The 21174-nt window shown below is 40.2% G+C and overlaps 1 long non-coding RNA gene across 1 annotated transcript in view; it reads left to right on the top strand.

The window, feature by feature from the left end:
* The first annotated feature begins 85 nt into the window (after positions 1 to 85).
* The window catches only part of LOC113253247 (uncharacterized), a 64112-nt gene continuing 43023 nt past the window's right edge, over positions 86 to 21174 (top strand). The window contains exons 1-4 of the long non-coding RNA XR_008959744.1: positions 86 to 480; positions 564 to 631; positions 987 to 1064; positions 9162 to 9650. This is a non-coding gene — a long non-coding RNA (uncharacterized LOC113253247). The remainder of the gene's footprint in view (positions 481 to 563; positions 632 to 986; positions 1065 to 9161; positions 9651 to 21174) is intronic.

Here is a 21174-nt window from a genome sequence, read left to right as displayed (position 1 = left end):
GATCCGGCCAATGCTCACCTTTTGCTCGAGCGAATCCTATCAAAAGCTGTTATTAAATCTGGCGAGTTGCACCTAAGAGGCACTCCGGCGGCATTCTGTGGGGTGGCTCTCCAGCAGATTCTCCCACCTCCACCCCCACCCAAGGCTGGTCCCAAACTTGTTTGGAGCTTTGGATTGTTGTTGCATTCTGGGAAGAAAGTGCCTGGAGTCTGCGTAACACAGGGAAGAAAAACAACCGGGAGAGTGGGCTCGAAAAACCAGCAATTGCTCAGGATATTTTTTGTTTATTTGCTTTTCTCAAGGTGGAAAAACAAGTTTCAATTCTGGCTCTGTCAGTCCCTTAATGTCCCAGGCAGGGCCTCTCGATTAAACCGATCTAATGACTTTTGAGTTTCCTTCAGTGCTAAAAGAAATGCTGTGGATTCGCTTTTGCTGCATTATATTTGCTGAATTCATATGAATGTTAAATTGGAAAATCATGTGAGTAGAAGTGAGAAGGTGCTTGGTGCTGGAGAAGGCTGCTGATACACATTTTTCACCATTATGTATTTTTTTCCCTCTAGGCACACATAGTTCCATTTGGTCTCATCTTCTGAAGCTGCCTCAAGGCCAAGAGAAGACACAAAGTTGTGTAAGTTACTTTTCACAGCCTGCAAACCCTTCCAAGGCAAAAACGCAACAAGAAACATAGAAAGGCAAATGAGCCAGGACAGTGTGTCCATACGTGCAGTTACACACACACACACACACACACACACACACACACACACCCAGGTCTGTCAGGTGATCGGAGAACATTTATTTCATTCACCTACTGGACAACCATTGATTGAGCATGATTTCCTTCCAGCAAGAATGATGACTCACACAGTGGCTGGACCCCTTTTGCTTCTAGTCTCTGGGGTACAGGCACTATTCTAAAATACACAGACTGCAGGGCTCCAAACACTGCTCGGGGATTCCATAATCGTCTTGTCACATCTCAGGTCAGAGGGTCTTGGGCTGCGTGAGGAGAGCCTGGCCATCGTTTTTCCAAGGGCCTGGTCTGAAACAGCCATCTTCTGGTGAGTTTATCCTGCCCATCAGGATTACCCTCCTCCTCTTAGTTGCATGAATAATGTAACTGGTGCTACTACTTTTGTTTGTGTTCACTTTCCTCCTGGCCTGCACTTCCTTTCCCAGGCTTTGCCCCTCTCTAGTCCAGTCCTCTTCACTCTCTACCTAGACGGGGTTTGGAATCCAGGGAACAGAGCAAGAAGATGATTAGTTGAGCACAGCCTTTCCCCTTTTATTCTCCATAGCGTGTATCTATATCATGTTTAACTTATTTAAATTACCTCATTTCATACACAAACTGTAAGGTAGGTTATTTTTTCCCCCCTGAAAATCAAGATAAATAACACATCAAATATAACAAAACTAAAAGATATAAAACCAAGTATTGGACACACATATTTGGCTTTAAATTAGGTGATCTCTGTCATTCTTTGGGGGCAGGTCCCTTGGATGTGGAAGGTGGTGGAGAGCAGGGACTAACCACAGATGATACACCAGGGCCTCCTGAACAGTGGGGCATGCTGTAAGATCTCCCTCTTCTCAGAGCTCTACCTGTAGTTTTACAAGATGCTGTCTTCCAACCTGCCTGCCTTTTGTACTCCCCACGCCTTCCCCATTTTTAAATTTAAAAAAAAAAAAGCTCTTTTCCAAAATTCTAAAAGACAGCCATACCCAGTGAACCATGAAAGATCTCTTAATGACCCCCTTCACTCTCCATAGGGGCATATGTCTACTACAGACTAATATAAAGGACTTTTCATTGTTATTTGTTGGGGTTTTTTTTTTTTAAGATTTTATTTATTTATTTGACAGAGAGAGACAGCCAGCGAGAGAGGGAACACAAGCAGGGGGAGTGGGAGAGGAAGAGCAGGCTCCCAGCAGAGGAGCCTGATGTGGGGCTCGATCCCATAACGCTGGGATCACGCCCTGAGCCGAAGGCAGGCGCTTAACCCCTGTGCCACCCAGGCGCCCCTATTTGTTGTTTTCACATCGCCTGCACCCAGGATGGACCCACACCACTTGCTGCAAGTCTGGCTCTTTTCATTAGTCAAAATTTGGCCTAAATGTCACCCCAGAGAAGGCTCTGTGACCTCCTGACCTAAATTCAGGTACCCCCGCCCCCACTGCCACCATCTAGCTCAGGGTTTCTCCACCGCAGCCCTGTTAACATTTGGGGCTGGCTAACTCTTTGTTTTGGGGGCTGTCCTGTGCATTGTTAAGCATCCCTGACTGCTAACCAATACTTGCCAGTATTACCCTCCCTACCAAGTTACGACAAATAAAAACATCTTTACAAATAAAAACATCTTTAGATGTTGCCAGAGGTCCTCCAGAGGGGATGGAAATGGCGGGGTGGTGGGGGGGGTGGGGGGGGAAACGGCAGGGATAACCCCTGGTTGAGAACCACGGGTCTAGCTCAACCCTTTATTTCTTCCATAGCCACAATTTTTAATTATTTTGCTTATTTGATTGTTACCTTATTTTCCTTTGACTCCCCTACTAAAAGGTATGATCATTATTAAATCTTCATGCACTTAGCACAATGCCTCACACATCATAGATACTCGATAAATATTAATTAAACAAAATAATGCATGTACATGAGACTGTCAGGGGGTGCACCTGGCTGGTGCAGTTGGTAGACTATGCGATGCCTGATCTTAGGGTCGTGAGTTCAAGCCTCACGTTGGGTATAGAGCTTACTTAAAAAAAGAAAGAGAGAGAAAGAAAGAAAAAAGAAAAGAAGATAAAATGAGAGCGTAAGAATCATTAATAAAAAGAATACAATCATTTGTTGAATACAGCATGCCAGGCAGTGTCCAAACACTTCCCTTGCTTAGTCTTATTTATTCCTGAAAACAACCCTAAGAAGTATTCCTTGTTACTACTACCCCATCTGACAAATGAAGTCGTCGGAGTCTGGGGAGGTTAAATAATTTGTCACTCTGCCCCCTAGTCAGTGATCCACACCATAATGATATTCTGCGATTTGCTTTTTTCACTTGTGTAACAATTTGCTTAGTGATGAGTATTTAGTTTCTAGTTTGTAACTAAGCACAAAAAGATAGTCCAATTATATTTGAAATGCTTAACCATTGAGCGAAGGTGAGCCCACCGTCCAAATCAAAGGAGTGCCTCCTGATTGGAAACTAGTGTGTCTCAGCAGAATATACAGATTTGGGGGGGCTTGAGTACATTTGTAGGGTCCTGGGAAGTAGGAATGGCTGGGTCAGAGGTATGTGTGTTCAGAATTTTCATAGATCTTGCCAAATGGCCCTCTAAATCATCTTACCTATTTAAAAACCCACCAAAAGTATGTGAGAAATCCTCTTTCTCCTCGCCCTGGCTAATACTGCATGTTAACAATCAGTTTCATATTTGTCAATTACCTGGGCATGTAAATGGCACCTAATTTTTGTAAGGGTCACATTTCTTTGTTTGAGAAGGTATGCACATTTTAATATATTTATTGGCAATTTTTAATTCTTCTTTTTCCTGATTCATGACTTGTGCCAAATATTCTATTATATTGGTTGTTTTCATGTTCTTTTTTTAGAAGGGTAAGTTAGAAGCAGGCTACTTTTGCTCAGCTGACAAAGAGCTATTAATTCACAAACAGTGAATTAATATTGAAGGAACAAGGTTAGGTGAACCAATGATGAATGCAAGGGAGGCGCCGTGTCCATTTTTAAAAAATATGTATCATTTGGAATAAATACCATACTTACACAGTAAGAATAAGACTTTCAGAATACCATACCCATTTTTAACTTATTCCCTTTCTCCTCTTTCTGTCAAAGGGTTAATTCATTCGCGTGTTTCCATTTATCACCATTACCTCTTCCCAACACTATGGAGGATCCATTTATAATAGCAATAAAATGATGAAATATCTAGGAATAAATTTAACAAGAAATATGTGCAAGTTTTATGAAGGAACTTTAAAACCCTACTGAGGGACATAAAGGAAGACTTAAGTAAAGGAAAAGATATAATTTCTTTCTAGCAAGATTCAATAGTGAAGGCATAAAGATGTTTATTTTCCCCAAATCAATCTTTAAATTGAAAGCAATTTCCATTAAAATACCAACAGGATTTTTAAAAAATTGCCACAGTTCATCAAAATTAAAGAGCTCACAATAGGCAGGGAAATTCTGAAAGAGTAGAGTTGGGGATGAAAAGAGGGCAGGGGAAGCCCCTCCAAGTATCAAAGTATATTCTTTTTTAAAAGATTTTATTTTTAAGTAATCTGTCCACCCAACGTGGGGCTCGAACGTCAAGGGTTGCATGCCCCACGGACTGAGCCAGCCAGGTGCCCCAAAGTATATTTAGAAGTTGATAATAATTAAAATGTAAAAGTTTTGTACTGAGAAAAAAGGAAGAGAAAAAGAACAATGAAACACATTAGAATATAAATAGAGATTTAGATTGTTCTTAAAGGTGTCATTTCAGATCAGGGATAAATTGAATTGGGACAATTGACTACTTTTAGTTAAAAAACAAAGCTGAATCTCAATCTCACTTCTTCAACAAAAATGAAATTCACCTGAATCAAAGATTAAAGTGTTGGGGGGCCTGACTGGCTCAGTCAATGGAGCATGTGACTCTTGATCTCGGGGCTGTGGGTTTGAGCCCCGTGTTGGCTGTGGAGATCACGTAAAAATAAAATCTTTTTAAAAATCAAATAAATAAGTAAATAAATAAATAAATAAAATAAAGACTAAAATGTTAAAGTAATTTAGAAAGGCACCTACGCACGGTCTAGAGCAGTGGCTCTCCAGGCCGAGTGTGTGTGGCAATTTTTCCTCCCAGGGGACATTTGACAGTGTCTGGAAACATTTTTGGTGAGCACAGCTGGAGAGGAGGGGGATGCTACTGGCATCTAGTGGATAGAATGGTCAGGGATGCCGCTAAGCGTTCTACTGTATCCAGATGGACCGCAACAACAGTAACCCGGCCCACGGGGCAAGTAGTGCCAATGTGGACACAACCTGTTCTGGAAGAAGACATAAATATGATCAAGAGACAATAAAAGATATAAACCTTTATAAACATTTTGTGTTTTCAAAGAACTTATGTTTGAGGAAAAACACCATACATTTTCCAAAAGTAAAGAAAATGGGAAAAAAATACTTGCAGCATATTGGCAGGCCTAAGACCGGTTTATCTCATTTATGAAGAACTCACACAGACCATAGGAAAGAACTCTGTATTTAAAAAGTTGGGCAGGGGCGCCTGGGTAGCGCAGTCGTTAAAGCGTCTGCCTTTGGCTCAGGGCGTGATCCCGGCGTTCCGGGATCGAGTCCCACATCGGGCTCCTCCGCTAGGAGCCTGCTTCTTCCTCTCTCACTCGCTTGCTGTGTTCCCTCTCTCGCTGGCTGTCTCTCTGTCACATAAATAAATAAAATCTTAAAAAAAAAAAAATTAAAAAAAAAAAAAAAAAGTTGGGCAAAGTCTGTAGATAGGCAGTTAACCAAAAAAAAAAAAAAAAAAAAAGGGAATCCAAATTAAAAAAAGCAAAACATGCAAACGTTATGTAGCAGTCGTTACAACGAAAAAGTAAATTAGACTGGTTAATAATACATATTGATAAGGTTAATAATATAGTGGTTAATAATATATATTGATAAGGTTTTTTTTAAGCGAGGTACAGAATCATTATCCCTTTTGTGTAAAATATTTTATGCCTATGTTTTTTGGAATGAAACTCAAGAAATATTAACTCTAGGAAGTATTCATAATGGCTACTTTCCAAGGAAGAAAAGGAAGTGAATAAGATACATGATAAAGGGGCTTTTACTTTTTTTCATCTTGTACTTTTTTGTACAAGCCCGAGAAAAGAGAGAGAGTTACAGAGGCAAGTACCCCATCATAGGCAGGTGCAGGGGGCCTCCGTCATTTTATTTTACCTTCGGTTACTCCTTCTTCTGTGCTCTTGCCTTATGTAGGTCTGAGTTTCTGACCTGTATTATTTTCCTTCTCTCTTAAGAACTTCTTTTAACATTTCTTGTAAGGTACTTCTACCATTGTCATTTTTAATGACTGAATAATAGTCCATTGCAACTGGGGATATAATTTATGTACCAGTCCCCATTTATTGGACATTGCGGTTTCATTCTGGTTTGAGTTAGAGGGGATTTTTAGATCCTATATAAAAATAAGCAGGGATCTAAAATTGGAGTTTGAAGTTGTATTTGGGGCCTTTAAGTCTGGCTTTGCAGTCCAGGAGCCATGGTTGGTTAATCATTAGCAAGTGTGAATAAGCCCCAGTGACACCCTAGGAGCTCATTATTCGTTGCCTTTTTCAGGACACAGTAACAAAGGCTGTCAAACCATTTACATTGTTGAATTGGATGACCAAGTCTGCAAAATTAGAAAGGTTAATCCCAATGCAGGTAATTTTTATAGAAAATTTGGCCGAGTATTCCAACATGTAAAAATAGGGCAAGATGCTTTCCCACAAAACAAATTCATACACGCTATCAATGTATGGGGGGAGTCCGCATGTCCCCTGAAAGGCATGGAACATTTAAGTAAAGCTTTTCTCTTCTCCCGGCATATTTGTAAAAGGGAACAATCTGTTATCTCCTGAAGTGTTTCAGCAGGCCTCCACAGGATGTCATGAAGAAGCCAAAACAACCCTCCCATATTACCTTAAAAGGCAGGAAAACACCATCAGGTCCAAGCTACTTGGACATACTTTATTTTTAAAACTTAGATATATTTTATTTTATTTTTCCAATCCGTTTTGGGAGGTGTCCTCAGCAACACATTTACAGAGTAGATGATCAGTGCTCCTCTTCAAGGGTGAAATACATGTGTGAATCAGTCCTTATTTTTCTCTCCCCTTACACTTGGGCTTGGCAATAATCCACACCCATGTCTACTAGTCGCGAATAAAGTTTTTTCAAAGACCTTAAAAATAGCCAGGTGACCTCAGAAACAAAGAGTCTGTCATGCCTAGAATGTCTTTCTTTGTTTTGCTTTTTTACTTTTTATTACAGAAAAATTTAAATATCTAATATGGAGATTCTAGTATAATGAATCCCCACACACCCATCCCCTAGATGCAACAGTTATCAGCCCAGGGCCACTCGGCTTCCTCAGGACCCTCACACACTCCCTTCTCTCCTGTATTATTTCCAAACAAATACCAGACATCATATCATTTCTGGATAAGTTCTTACAGATACTGTTCTGGCTGGTAACTCTTTCTTCCCTAGTCTAAGTGGTTTGTTTACTAATGGGGCCACGAAGAAGTCCCAGAATGATGCCCTATTGTAGTTTTCTTTCTAGCTATTTCTGTTGCTATGATGAAACATTTTCTTCTTGCCAGGGAGAACAGTTACATTTTATCTGTAGATGGCATTTGAAGGCTTTTAGTTCTCCCAGTCTCTTTTAGACCAATAACTGAGGTGAATTTTCTTTTTTGGACAATCTGTCTTGAAATAGTTATTTCCGTTTCTCCTATTTGAGCAGTCAGACCATGTGTCCTGACTTTTTTTGGATCAGGCAACATGTTCACCAAATCAGTATCTCACTTCGAGATCTCTAGAACTACTGTTTTACTTTGCTGGCCCTAAAGAAACAAATTACTTTTTAAAAATTAATGGCTACAAATGTGTTTAAGGCCATTTATTTCCTCGCTGGGCATCTTGTGTTGAGACAAGAATAGGGAGATGGGGGAGGAAAGTCTAGAAAGGTTTGATACATCTAGTGTGGGCTTGCTTTCAGCCAGGACAGCCAGATGGGAACATGAAAACACACACAGGGTAGAAACATGACATTCTGACCATAAAGTCTGAAAAAAGTAGAATTTCAGATAGCTGAGCTGTTTTTACTTCCTCCCTCCCTTTCTCCTGTGCTTCCTTCCTTCTGTCTCTCTGTCTCATAATTCTTTTTTTTTTTTTTAAGATTTTATTTATTTATTTGATAGAGTGAGACAGCCAGCGAGAGAGGGAACACAAGCAGGGGGAGTGGGAGAGGAAGAAGCAGGCTCCCAGCGGAGGAGCCTGTTGCAGGGCTCGATCCCAGAACGCCGGGATCACTCCCTGAGCCAAAGGCAGATGCTTAATGACTGAGCCACCCAGGCGCCCCGTCTCATAATTCTTGGACACATTATCTCTCTTTGGAAATCAGGAATCTGTGATTTGTTCTAACTATTTTGTACTTCACAAGAATCCCATTTAGTTTTATTTTATTTAGTTTTATTTATTTATTTTTAAATTTTAAGTTGGCCCCACACCCAATGTGGGTCTCGAACTCACAACCCTGAGATGAAGAGTCCCATGCTCTATGGACTAAGCCAGACAGGTGCCCCTTAGTTTTAAATGAAACAACCTTTTCAAAAAAGGGTCTAGAGTAAGGTTCACTTTGTTTTCATCTAATAAAATCATATGTTCATCTACCAGCTTCTTTATGGTTAAGAATATAGAAAAAGCCTACACAAACTTCTACTTCATCAGTCACTTGTCACTTCTTATTTGTCTGATTGCAAAGTGCATTTTCCAAAGGGATTAATGATTCTGTAAGCACAGGGCTTTGCCTTCTGTGGACATTTTGTTGAGCCTCCAAGAATTCTTGAGACCCTCCCCCCCCAAGTCTGAGATACAAGCCCTTCTTTGTAGCTTTGAAATCCAATTCACAGAATAAAGTCCCCGCTTTTCATACTAATGATATTGTTTAGGAAAAGTTTCCTTTTAACATACACTTGCTTTTCCCATTTCTCCAAAATATCTTATTTTGTAAATCGTAACTTGCATGAAAAATGCAAAAAGAACCCTCTAATCTCAGGGAAAAAAATAACACAAATTGAGTTTGTTGGACTACAAGCTGTGAAAAGAAGATTTAGCAAAGTTACTGTTAAGGAATCCTTATCTGGTAACGGGCGGTCTAAGCTGGGGAAAAAAACCTTACAATGCTGGAATGGGAAGTTGACATTCATTCCTCATCGATTAGCTGATTAGCTGTAGGATTAGAGGCCTCACCTCCACCCCCACCGCCTGCCACTCACACAGAGCAGTTGTCCCAGGTTTGGATTGTTCTGGAGAAATAAAGCTGAGAAAGTTTGGAGGACATTCAAGAGTTTGTATTCTTTCTTCCAGGTTACTGAAACTGAAGATTTATTTTCTTTTAGCTGGGGGCCTGTAGATCTGCACTCTAACCTTCATCCACTCCAGACACGATTTCAGTGTCCACGGAAACAAAACAAAAATAAAATTGTGTGCTTCTAGAATTCAGCTTTATCTGTTGTATCAAGTCTGTCGACATCAATAACGCCTATGTCCGAGTTGTGAGATTACGCTTTCCCTCTCTCTTGCAGGTTTTCTCTTCTTTTTTTAAAAAAGACTTTATTTATTTATTTATTTATTTATTTATTTATTTATTTAAGAGAGCGTGGGAGCGCGAGCGCGCGTGCGCGTGAGCAGGGGGAGGGGCAGGCAGAGGGAGAGGGAGAAGCAGACTCCCCGATGAGCAAGGAGCCTAAAGCTGGACGGAAGGCGGACGATTACCGGACGGAGCCACCCAGGAGCCCTCTTGCAGGTTTTCTGCAGTGAGCTTGGACCGACTGACTTTTATCATCGTGGAAACCGGTAGGTGTTATTTTTTAAGTTAAAGAAAAGACCTTGGCCTCCGGTTCTAGGTGCAATGAGAGGTTCTGCGTGGGAAAAGAAGTAGTGGTATTAAGTCACTTGGCACATACTGACAGATATTCTCGAGTGCTCACTGTGTGTGCCGTGTGAAGCTGGTTGGTGTGAAAATTAAGTAAGCAAAGAACAATAGATGAATGTGCCCGAGAGTTCAAAGGAGGAGAAAAGATGAGTCATTCAGTGATTTTCAAAAGCTGAAGAAAGTGAACGACTCACCAGTGTATATTTAAAGTCTTGAAAATGGGTGCACTCTTTGGGGGATTTATTCTAAGGTTTGGTGGTCTAATTTGGCGGATACAGAAGACAGCTTCGTGGAAGGAAAACCTCAAAATATATATTGAGGTCAAACTGCTAGGCTAAGGTGAAGTGCGGGGCCTTATTCTGTAGGAAACAGTGAGTATTTGGCAACACGTTTGGAGGACAAAGTTTGCCATTTTCTCCAGAATGAATTAGAGGCAAAGAGTCCGCTTAAAGGGGTTTTCAAAAATTGAAGGCTTGGGGAAAAAATGGAAGGCCTGAAATGTCATTGTCGCTGTGGGAAGGAAAATGATCGTTTTCACTTGGTACTCGAAGCTTCTAAAAAATAAGACAGGATTTCTGGCGCCTTGATATTTGATGCTCTCCAGGCACGTAGGACAAACACTTGAAGTATAGAAAACACTTTACCATTGTTGATACTATAAACAAATAATGAGTAACCTCCAGGGGATGGTGGGCCTACTTCCGGCCAGGCCGGAGCTAGAATTCAGACTGCAGAGACCCCCTGTTTTCACTTTGCTTTAATTTTCCTGGTCACACTGCAGAGCTCAAAGCGTGCAACAGGCAAAGGCTTGCAAAATGCTTGCTTTCTTTTTTTTTTTTTTTAAAGATTTTATTTATTTATTCGACAGAGATAGAGACAGCCAGCGAGAGAGGGAACACAAGCAGGGGGAGTGGGAGAGGAAGAAGCAGGCTTATAGCAGAGGAGCCTGATGTGGGGCTCGATCCCGGATCGCCAGGATCACGCCCTGAGCCGAAGGCAGACGCCCAACCGCTGTGCCACCCAGGCGCCCCAAAATGCTTGCTTTCTTGGTCACCGTCCTTGGGATGCCTGCAGACGGGCTGTAGGCTCATTACTGCAGTGACTGAGATGACTTCCGGAGCCAGCTCAGAACCATTATTTAAATAGGCTGTTTCTTACTGTGACTGGCAAGATGTTATGACATCTCGGGTCTGGAAGGAGGCTCTTCCTTAAACGCTTTGTTGAATGAATCTGCAGTTTGTAATCCATTCTGGGGAAGGAGCGCTGGTGTTGTGGGGTGAAACTATGAATCTGGGGCTATCGACCCTCATTTCCTTTTTTTGTATGTGTGGTAAATTATTATGGTACGTTTTTAAGTGTACAATTCCATGGCATTAAGTGCCTTCACCACCTTGGGCCACCATCACCAGAACTAGAACTTTTCTCAGGACCCTAAACTGAAAGTCTGTACCCACTGAACACTGACTCCCCGTTCCTCCCTCTCCCCAGCCCCTAGCAACCTGTTTTCTGCTTCCTGTCTCTATGACTTTACTCAGATAAGTGATATCATACAATATTTATGCTTTTGACGCTGGCTTACTCGACATAGCATAATGTCTTTAAGGTCCAGTCCATGTTAGAGCATGTGTCTGAATTTCCTTACTTTCTCATTTACTTTTGTTTTATGGTTTTTTATTTTAACATACTTTCAACTTTACAAAAAAAGTGGTAAGAATAGTACAAAGAACTCCCATATACTCTTCACCGCCCATATTCTTCATGTTTGGTTCATTATTTTACACACACACTCTCTCACACACACACACAACCATTTCCCACAGATATGTCCCTTTTTTCTTGAATAGGCTGAGAATAAGTTGCAGATATGTTGCCCCTTGGGCTCAAAATACGTCAGTGTTTATTTCCTAAGAAGAAGGACATCTCCTTACATAATACAATGATCAAAATTAGGAAACTAACAGGGCGCCTGGGTGGCTCAGTCAGCTGGGTGGCCAGCTCTTGGTTCTGTCTTCGGGTGTGATCTCGGGGTCTTGGGATCGAGCCCCACGTCAGGCTGTTCACTCAGCAGGGAATCTGCTTGAGGATTCTGCCCCTCCCTCCCGCTCAAGCTCTCTCTTTCTGTCCCTCTCTCAAATGAATAAATGGGTCTTTAAAAAAAATTAGGAAACTAACACTGATATAATGCTGTTACCCAAAATATGGACCAGATTCATATTTTGCTAGTTGTCAAATCATGTCAAATGTTTTTCATAAGAAAGCAGAAATTGGGCTAAGACCCAATCTGGAATCACACGTTGTATTTAGTCAGTGTATCTCTTCGGTCTCCTTTCATCTGGAACAGATGGTCTTTGTCGTTCATAACCTTGTCATATTTGAAGAGTAAAGGCCTGTTATTTTACAATGGCACACTCACGCTGGCATTGTCTCACGTTTCTTCATACTTAGATCACGACTGTGCATTTTTGACAGATATATCACAAAAGTGACATTATGCCCTCCTCAGTACATTGTATTAGGTGACACCTGATTTCAATGTTGACTTGTCCTTACTGGTAACATTAATTACTTGGTTAAGTTGGTGTCCAATTCCTTGTGATTCTAGCTTGAATTAAATATTACTATCGCATTTACCAATTTCTTTTTTTTTAAGGATTTTATTTATTCATTGGAGAGAGAGACAGAGAGAGCACAAGCGGGGGAGAGGCAGAGGGAGAAGGAGAAGCAGACTCCCTCCTGAGCTGGGAACCCAACGTGGGTCTTGATCTCAGGACCTGGAGATCAAGACCTGAGCAGAAGGCAGATGTTTAACCAACTGAGCCACCCAGGCACCCCCATATTTACCAATTTCTAGCACCATTTCTTTTGCATTTATTTGTTGGCATTCTACTACTGTTCTACTAAGAGCTTTTCCTTCCCTGTTTGTTTGTTTGCTTGTTTATTTATATCAGCATAGATTTGTGGAATCCTTCTATTCAGTGGGTTTTAACCAATCACTATTAATTATTTTGATGCTCGAATTGTCTCATATTTGGCCAGTGGGAGCTCCTCAAACTGATTCCCATATCCTTTTGACTTGACTCTGGCATTTTTTGAGGCCTTTTTATTTTCTGGTATGGAAAAATGTTCTGGACTCATACTGATTTTCCCTGTCCCAGCCCTGGAATCAGTTATTTCTCCAAGAAATGCTAGTTATTTTCAGTAGAGAAGGTATTTAGAAACCAACGCCTGGGCTCTAGGTGTGCTTATAACTACTGGAGTATCATTAATTTTAGGACCTATTAGAGGGGGCAGAGGTGGGTATGTGCACGCACACACACACACACACACACACACACACACACACCTGTATCCATATGCTGAAAACCATGAATTCAAGTTTCAGTCCAACAGCACAAGACTCATTTCGGTCTTCCCGGTTTTCATAGTTGTAACTCTCCTCTCTAACAGGGAGAAACCTGTGTCCCCTTGCTCTTAAGCAATTAGCACATGTTCAATTCTAGAATATATCAACCACACTTCTGCAAAGAATAAACCTGCTATTATAATTCAATATTTGTTTTTTGTCTTTAGTCTAGGTGTATGAGGTAAAAATACTACATTTAAAAGTTACTTAAGTTAGTCTTTACTTCACCCTCTTCAACGTGACTATTATTCTTTTGAAATACATTTAGGTTTATTTTAAAAATGTATATCCTATTTTATGGTTGCCTCACATCCTTTTGCTTTTGTCATTATTTTTTGTATTTAAAACAGTAGCATGGGGGCGCCAGGGTGGCTCAGTTGGTTAGGTGTCTGCTTCTCCCTCTGCTGCTCCCCCTGCTCGTGCACTCTCTCTCTCTCTGTCAAAATAAATAAATAAAATCTTAAACAAACAAAACAAAACAAACAGTAGCATGGTTCCAAAGTCAGTATTAAGTGTCAGGTTTATAGAGAAGGGTCAGTCCTGTAGGTTCCTCCCACCATGTAGGTAACCCCTCTAGGTAACCAAAATTATTAGTTTCTTTCTTTCTTTTTTTTTTTTTAGATTTTATTTATTTATTTGACGGAGAGAGCGAGAGAGCACAAGCAGAGGGAACAGCAGAGGGAGAGGGAGAAGCAGACTCCCTGCCAAGCAGGGAGCCCAACACGGGGCTTGATCCCAGGACCCCAGGAATGTGACCCAATCCAAAGGCAGTTGCCCAACCATCTGAGCCACCCGGGCACTCCCAAAATTATTAGTTTCTAGTGTTTTCTTCCCGTGTTTCTTTTTGCAAAAAAATAAGTAAATATATGTATATTTCTTTATTATGTGATAGTACACTATAGATTACCAGTTCTCAAACTTTTTAATCTCAGGGTCTCTTCACACTATCACAAAGTATTGAAGAAGCAAAGAGCTTTTGTTTATGTGGGTGATATCTATTGTATTTACTGCATTAGAAATTAAAACTGAGGGGCGCCCAGGTGGCTCAGTCGTTAAGCATCTGCCTTCAGCTCAGGGCGTGATCCCAGGGTTCTGGGACCGAGCCCCACATTGGGCTCCATGCTCTTCTGGGAGCCTGCTTCTTCCTCTCCCACTCCCCCTGCTTGTGTTCCCTCTCTCATTGGCTGTCCCTCTCTCTGTCAAGTAAATAAATAAAATCTTTAAAAAAAAAAAAAAGAAATTAAAACTGAGAAATCATAAAAACATTTATGTACTAGTTCAATTAAAATTAACAATAATAAGCTCCTAAAATGTAAACATATTTTTGTGAAAAATGACCCGACTTTCTCAAATAAAAAAAATAGAAGGAAGGTGGGGGCTCCTGGGTGGCTCAGTCCTTAAGCGTCTGCCTTCGGCTCAGGGCGTGATCCTGGCGTTATGGGATCAAGCCCCACATCAGGCTCCTCCGCTATGAGCCTGCTTCTTCCTCTCCCACTCCCCCTGCTTGTGTTCCCTCTCTCACTGGCTGTCTCTGTCTCTGTCAAATAAATAAATAAAATCTTAAAAAAAAAAAAATAGAAGGAAGGTGGCATTGTTTTACAATTTTTTTGCAAATCTCTTTAATGTCTGCCTTAATAGAATGCAGCTGGATTCTCTTTCTGCTTCAAGTCATGTCCTGCAGTATATCGTGTTGGTAGAAGTGTGGAAAGAAAAGCTAGTCTCAAATAGACGTGTCTTTGGAAAAGGGAAGAGAATTTTAACAGTCTTTTCGGGTATTGTGCATGTTCTTAGATATTACTTTAAAACACAATAGTGATAGTTTCTTAAAAGTTAGTTGCAGTGTGGAATCCGAAGCCATATCAATGAACTTTTAAGAAGTCTATTACATTAAAATCTATTGATCTGCTTTATACTTTGATAGTACTTTTTAACCATGCATGATTTTGTACCATCATGCTTTGGTCATTTAGAAAATTATGGTTCACTTAAGTACATGGATCTCGCAAATGTTGGTATGTTGCATTGTACAGTATCAACAATTGTTTGATTTAATATCATCTCTGAACCCATCAGAAAAGTCTTAAAGCTGCATCAGTAAGCTGAAAACCCCATGGTAGTGGATGAGACTTTTCCAAAATTCCAATTTTGACTTGAAAGTTTGAATTTTACCATTGGTAATATATACTATCAGTTGTTTTGCTTGAAGCAATAGGCTCACTTCAGTCATATCTGAGAAGAAAAAAAAAACTGTCAAATACCCATGTCTGAATAACAATAGTTTGTCAAGTAGAAATGGTGTTTCATGAAGAAGTGGCTAGTTCAGCTTGTAACTCAAACAACAGCAGAAATACTTTTCCTTGAGGTAACCATCATACTCTGTGTGCATCAGAAGTGACTCATGTATACGTCCCATTGAGTCACGGAATATTGAAAAGACATGTACTTAGGGCCAAGTTTCAGTAAAATTAATAATTTTTACTGCTTCATCAAGACGAAATTGTCTTCCCCCCCCCCAAGAGTATATTGCAGTAAAGTGTGCTTGTCACAAGCTTGATTTGTGGTGGCCCCAACAGTTTTACCCTCATTGTTTTTGCACCATCAGTGAAATGCCAACATAGTGAAAAAAGACAAATGATGGCTTAGTAAGCAGTACTATGAAAATAGTTTTGATTTCACAGAGAGTCTCAGGGACGCTCAGGTTGTGAAGCACATTTTGAGAACTGCCATAGATACTTTTTTTTTTTTACTTTCCTTTTTTCACTTAAGAAATATATTCTGGGAAATCACTCCACATCAGTTTATAGCGATCAACTTTACTTTTTTTTTTTTTTTTTTTTTTAGTAGTTCCATAGTCCTCCATTGTATGGATGCACCAAGCTTCAGTTACTTTCTTATGTTTGGACATTTAGACTGCAATTACAAACAGTTTTGCAGTGAACAATCTAGTGCATATGTATTTTCACAGTATTGAAGATGTATCCTGAGGACAACTTCCTAGAAGTGCAATTGCTGTGTCAAAAATGAATATGTGTGGTTTTCTTAAATGTTGCCAGATTCCACTTCACAATGCAAAATTGCATTTCTACCAGCAACAAATAGGAGTTCCTGTTTCTTTATACCTTGCAACAAAGTATAATGCAAAAGACAGAAACATAAATTAATCATATATTAGACCCATAGGTTATCTATGAAGCTGACACCAACCTTTTCTGAGAACTTTATTCTCTAAAACCAGTCTGTGGGATGATTGGATTAAGTAGACCCTAGCCAAAGCTAGGCCAGATTCCCTATCCTGAGAACTCTGGAATTAGAAAGGAGGTCCCATTCTGTCTCTGTTAGGAAATGATGTAAAGGTGGGGCCAGTTCAGTTATATTGGGTCATATACCAACCAAAGTAGAGAAAATCTGCTCTGTAGAAGCAGAGATGAGAATAACCCCATTTCCTGACATTTTCTCTAATTCCTGTTTTAGATCCTGTAAGGGTTGGTTGAACTTCCAGCCCTTGGATTATAGTAGAGACTTGTTACATGTTATTACTCCCAGATATTCTTCGTATTATTACTGATTGATTATAATAAAAAGATTCAAAATTAAGAAAAAGAGTTACAGTGTAATGAGATATACTTGATCATAAACCTGCATTAATTAGGTTATAAGGTTTAGTTGCCTTAACAAAGACGCAAGTAAATAGGAAAGAACTTTATTTCTCTCTGCGTCAGTCTGAATATAAGCACTCCAAGGCTAGTACCGCAGCTCTGAAGTGCTGAGGGTTACATCCTTCTATTTTGTTGCTCTACCATGGCAACATTTTTTTTTCTTTTAAAGATAAATTTATTTATTTTAGAGACTGCATGCGTGTGCAAGAGACCATGAGCAGTTGGAGGGGCAGAGTGAGAGGGACCAGAGAGAAGTCTCCAGCAGACTCCCCACTAAGCAAGGACCCCAACGCTCCTTGATCCCAGGACCCTGAGATCATGACCTGAACCAAAATTAAGAGTCAGACGCTGAACCACCTGAGCCACCCAGGCACCCCTGTGGCTGCTCTCTTGTAATCTAAGATGCCTGCTTTAGCTCTTGCTACCTATCAACTTTTCAGACACTGGAGAGAGAAAGGAACAGGGCAGGCATGCTTATTTCTTTTAATAGCTTAAGAATAAGAATATATGGTATATATGAATTGTCACATCCCATTAACTAGAACCAAGTCACATAGTCAAACCCAGCTGCTAAGGAGGTTGAGAAATAGAGCCTTTGGCTGAATGGCCATGTGCTAATCTAAAATTTGCTAATTCTATTGCTAGAGGAAGAGGGGAAAATGCATACAGTCCCACCTACAACCCACCCCCCATCAGCCAATTCTACGTGCTCAGCCTTCTTCCTAATATAAAACACACTGTCCTCTGTTCAAGTGAAACAACACGAATTTCCATCTGACCACTGCATTCAGTTCAAAATCTAGGATCTCTGGGGCATACATTCCGCCATTAGGACACTCTGACTCTTTCACGTGAGCATCTTCTGAAAAACAAATTATCTGTCCTCCCCACCTCCACTCACCAAAAACAGCGGTGAATTAGGAATGGGATCGTAAGAATCCTCTTTCAGAAGAGAGGGAAGGGAGGGAAACAGCAATCATTGAACTACAGCGATGGTGTAAGGCTTGCTAAGGCAAAAGGCTCCCTGCCTGGCAATAAAGTGTGTTTCCCCATTAGACCCCAGCTCTGCCAGGCAGTCTCCTTTCTTCATCACCCTCTGTGGCTTTTGGCTTTGTCCCTGGAAGGTTCTTCAATCAATTATCCTTCCTAGCCACATCTGAAGTGGTATTGAAGCATATGCTCCCGCATAGGTTCAGTTGTGGGGGCCCTGGGTATTGCTTTAGGGGTTGAAGAATTATAAGTTCTTGAAGGCCAGTCTTGTGGATTCTTTTTTTTTTTTTTTTTAAGATTTTTATTTCTTTATTTGGGAGAGAGGGAGAGAGAGACAGAGACAGCAGGAGCAGGGAGGAGGAGGCAGAGGGAGAGGGAGAAGCAGACTCCCCGCTGAGCAAGGAGCCCAATGTGGGGCTCGATCCCAAGGACCCTGGGATCATGACCTGAGCTGAAGGCAGACACTTAACCAACTGTGCCACCCATGTGCCCCTCTTGTGGAGTCTTAATACATTTCTTGTATATTTCCTTCCATTCAACTCCTTGGTCAAGTAACCACAACCACACATGGTGTCTGGAAAACCTGAGGAACCTCCCCTTTACTCACTGGCTGGTACATGGCTCATATCCACACTCGGAATATCATGGATAACCTAATGCCATGTGAAGCAACTGGCTTAGGTTGGAAAGCAACCAAACTTTATTAATCTGGCTGGCTCCCATTGACTGGTAAAGAGCACTTGAGAAAGGTTTTACCAAGCATCCTTAGTAGAAATGTATTCCATTTCACTCTGCTTTCAAACCTGACTGACTCTTGCCTGGACTCATCCCTCTCATAGGACTTAGCTAAAGACAGAAAAGCAACAATATAATAAACATTCTGACTTTCCTCAAACACTTCTGCTAGAGCTATGAGCCTAGGCATGAGTACTGCCTCTCAAGATATTGCAGGACATAATTTGTCTTAAATTAAAATAGCTACTGCCACCTTCTTTTGTTCAGTGTTAACGTGGTATATCTCTTTACTTTTAATCTGTCTTTATATTTAATCTTGGAGACAACATATTGCTGGGTCTTGTTCTTTTTATCCACTCTGATAGTCTCTTTTAATTGGTATATTTAGATCATTCACACTTAAAGTGATTATTGATATACCCGGGTTAATATATGCCATATTTATGACTGTTTTTTATTTACTGTTCTTGTTCTTTGTTTTTGTGTGTGGATGGGTTTTTTTTGTTGTTGTTGTTGTTCTTTGTTTTGTTTTTTGGGTCTTCCACTCTTTTTCTGCCTTCTCCATTTTTAATTGAGCATTTTATATGATTCGATTTTTCTCTCCTCTCTTAGTGTATCAATTATTCTTCTTTAAAAGTTTTTGTTTTAGTCATTGCCTTAGAGTTTGCAATATACACTTACAACTAATTTAAGTCCACTTTTGAATAACATTATACCACTTCATAGGTAGTGCTATGTATATGTACCCTGTAAAGGATATCTCTAATTCCTCCCTCCCATCCATTATGATATTGTTGTCATACAATTTACTTATCCATAAGCTAGAATTGTACTATATATCATTACTGTTATTATTCTGAACTGTTATCTGTTAGATCAGTTAAGAATAAAAAAATTAAAAAGTTAAAATTTTTATTTTACCTTCATTTCTCAATGCTTCATTTCTCAGACTCTCTTTCTTTATGTAGATCAGATTTTCTGACCTTTATCATTTTCCTTCTCTCTAAAACACTTCTTTTAACACTTCTTACAAGGCAAGTCTTATAGAGAAAAATTCCCTCAATTTTTGCTTGTCTGAGAAAGTTTTTATTTCTCCTTCACTTTTTTTTCTTAAAGATTTTATTTATTTGTCAGAGAGACAGAGAAAGAGCACAAGCAGGGGGAGCAGAAGGCAGAGGGAGAAGCAGACTCCCTGCTGAGCAGGGAGCCCGATGTGGGGCTCGGTCCCAGGACCTGGGATCATGACCTGAGCTGAAAGCAGTTGCTTAACCAACTGAGCCACCCAGGCATCCCCTCTTCTTCACTGTTGAAAGATAATTTTATTGGATGCAGAATTCTGGGTTGCTGGCTTTTTCTTTCAATGCTCTATCTATCTATCTATCTATCTATCTATCATCTATCATGTTCAGGTAGCCACTGTATGGTAGATCATTAGTTTTTGATGCAGTGTTCAGTGATTCATTAGTTGCGTATAACACTCAGTGCTTATCACAACACATGCCCTTCTTAATACCCATCACCCGGCTATCCCATCCCCCCACCCTCTTTCAATGCTTTATTTTACTCCACTCTCTTCTTGCTTGCATGGTTTTTTAAGAAAAGGCCAATGTAATTCTTATTCTTGTTCCTCTATAGATAAGGTGTTTTTTTTCTCCCCTTTCTGGTTTCTTTCAAGATTTGCCCCTTGTCTCAGATTTTCTTAAGTTTGAATATTATATGCCTATGTGTACATTTTTTGTTATTTATCCTGTGTGGTATTCTCTGAGCTTCCTGAATCTGTGGTTTTGTGTTTCATAAATTTTGGAAGTTTCTCAGCTATGATTATTTTAAGTCTTTCTTCTATTTTTTTTCCTTTCTTTTCCTTCAGGTATTGCAGTCGCTATATGTTACACCTTTAATAATTGTCCCACAGTACTTGGATATTCTGTTCCATCTTGTTCATTCATTTCTTCTTTTTGAGTTTCAGTTTGGGAAGTCTCTACTTACATATCTTCAAGCTCACTGATTCTTTTTTCATGTGTAGTCTGTTGATGAGCCCATCAAAGGCATTCTTCATTTCTGCCACAGGTTTTGATTTCTAACATTTCCTTTTGATTCTTAGAGTTTCCATCTCTCTGCTCTTATCACGCAGCTGTTCTTATGTTGTCTACCTTCTGCACTAGACTCCTTGACATATTATTCATGGTTATTTAAAATTCCTGGTCTGATAATTCCAAAATCTCTGCCAAATCTAGTAGCCCCATTTAAAAAAAGTAAAAGTAAAAAGAAATGGGTAATACTTTTTTTGAGGGAGGAGAGGCAGAGGGAAAGGGAGAGAGATTCTCAAGCAAGCTCCACACCCAGTGCGCAGAGCCTGACTCAGGGCTTGATCCCACGACCCTGAGATCCTGACCTGAGCCGAAATCAAGAGTGGGATGCTTAACTGACCGAGCCACCCAGGCACCCCTAAAATTAACTTTAATAATATATTTTTACTTGAGGCACCTGAGTGGCTCAGTCAGTTGGCCAAATGTGGCTGGTGGCTACCATGTTGGATAGCTCAGATATAAGAATTCTCTGTTTCTGATTCTTGCGATCTGAAACCACAGATTCTGTGATGAGATTTTTAAAAATTATGGTAAAAAACATATAACACAAACCATGTGTTTTTTATACTTAAAA

This window comes from Ursus arctos, unplaced genomic scaffold (genome assembly GCF_023065955.2).
Source record: "Ursus arctos isolate Adak ecotype North America unplaced genomic scaffold, UrsArc2.0 scaffold_17, whole genome shotgun sequence".
Classification (NCBI taxonomy): Eukaryota; Metazoa; Chordata; class Mammalia; order Carnivora; family Ursidae; genus Ursus; species Ursus arctos.
This window is presented reverse-complemented; position numbering and strand designations above follow the sequence as displayed.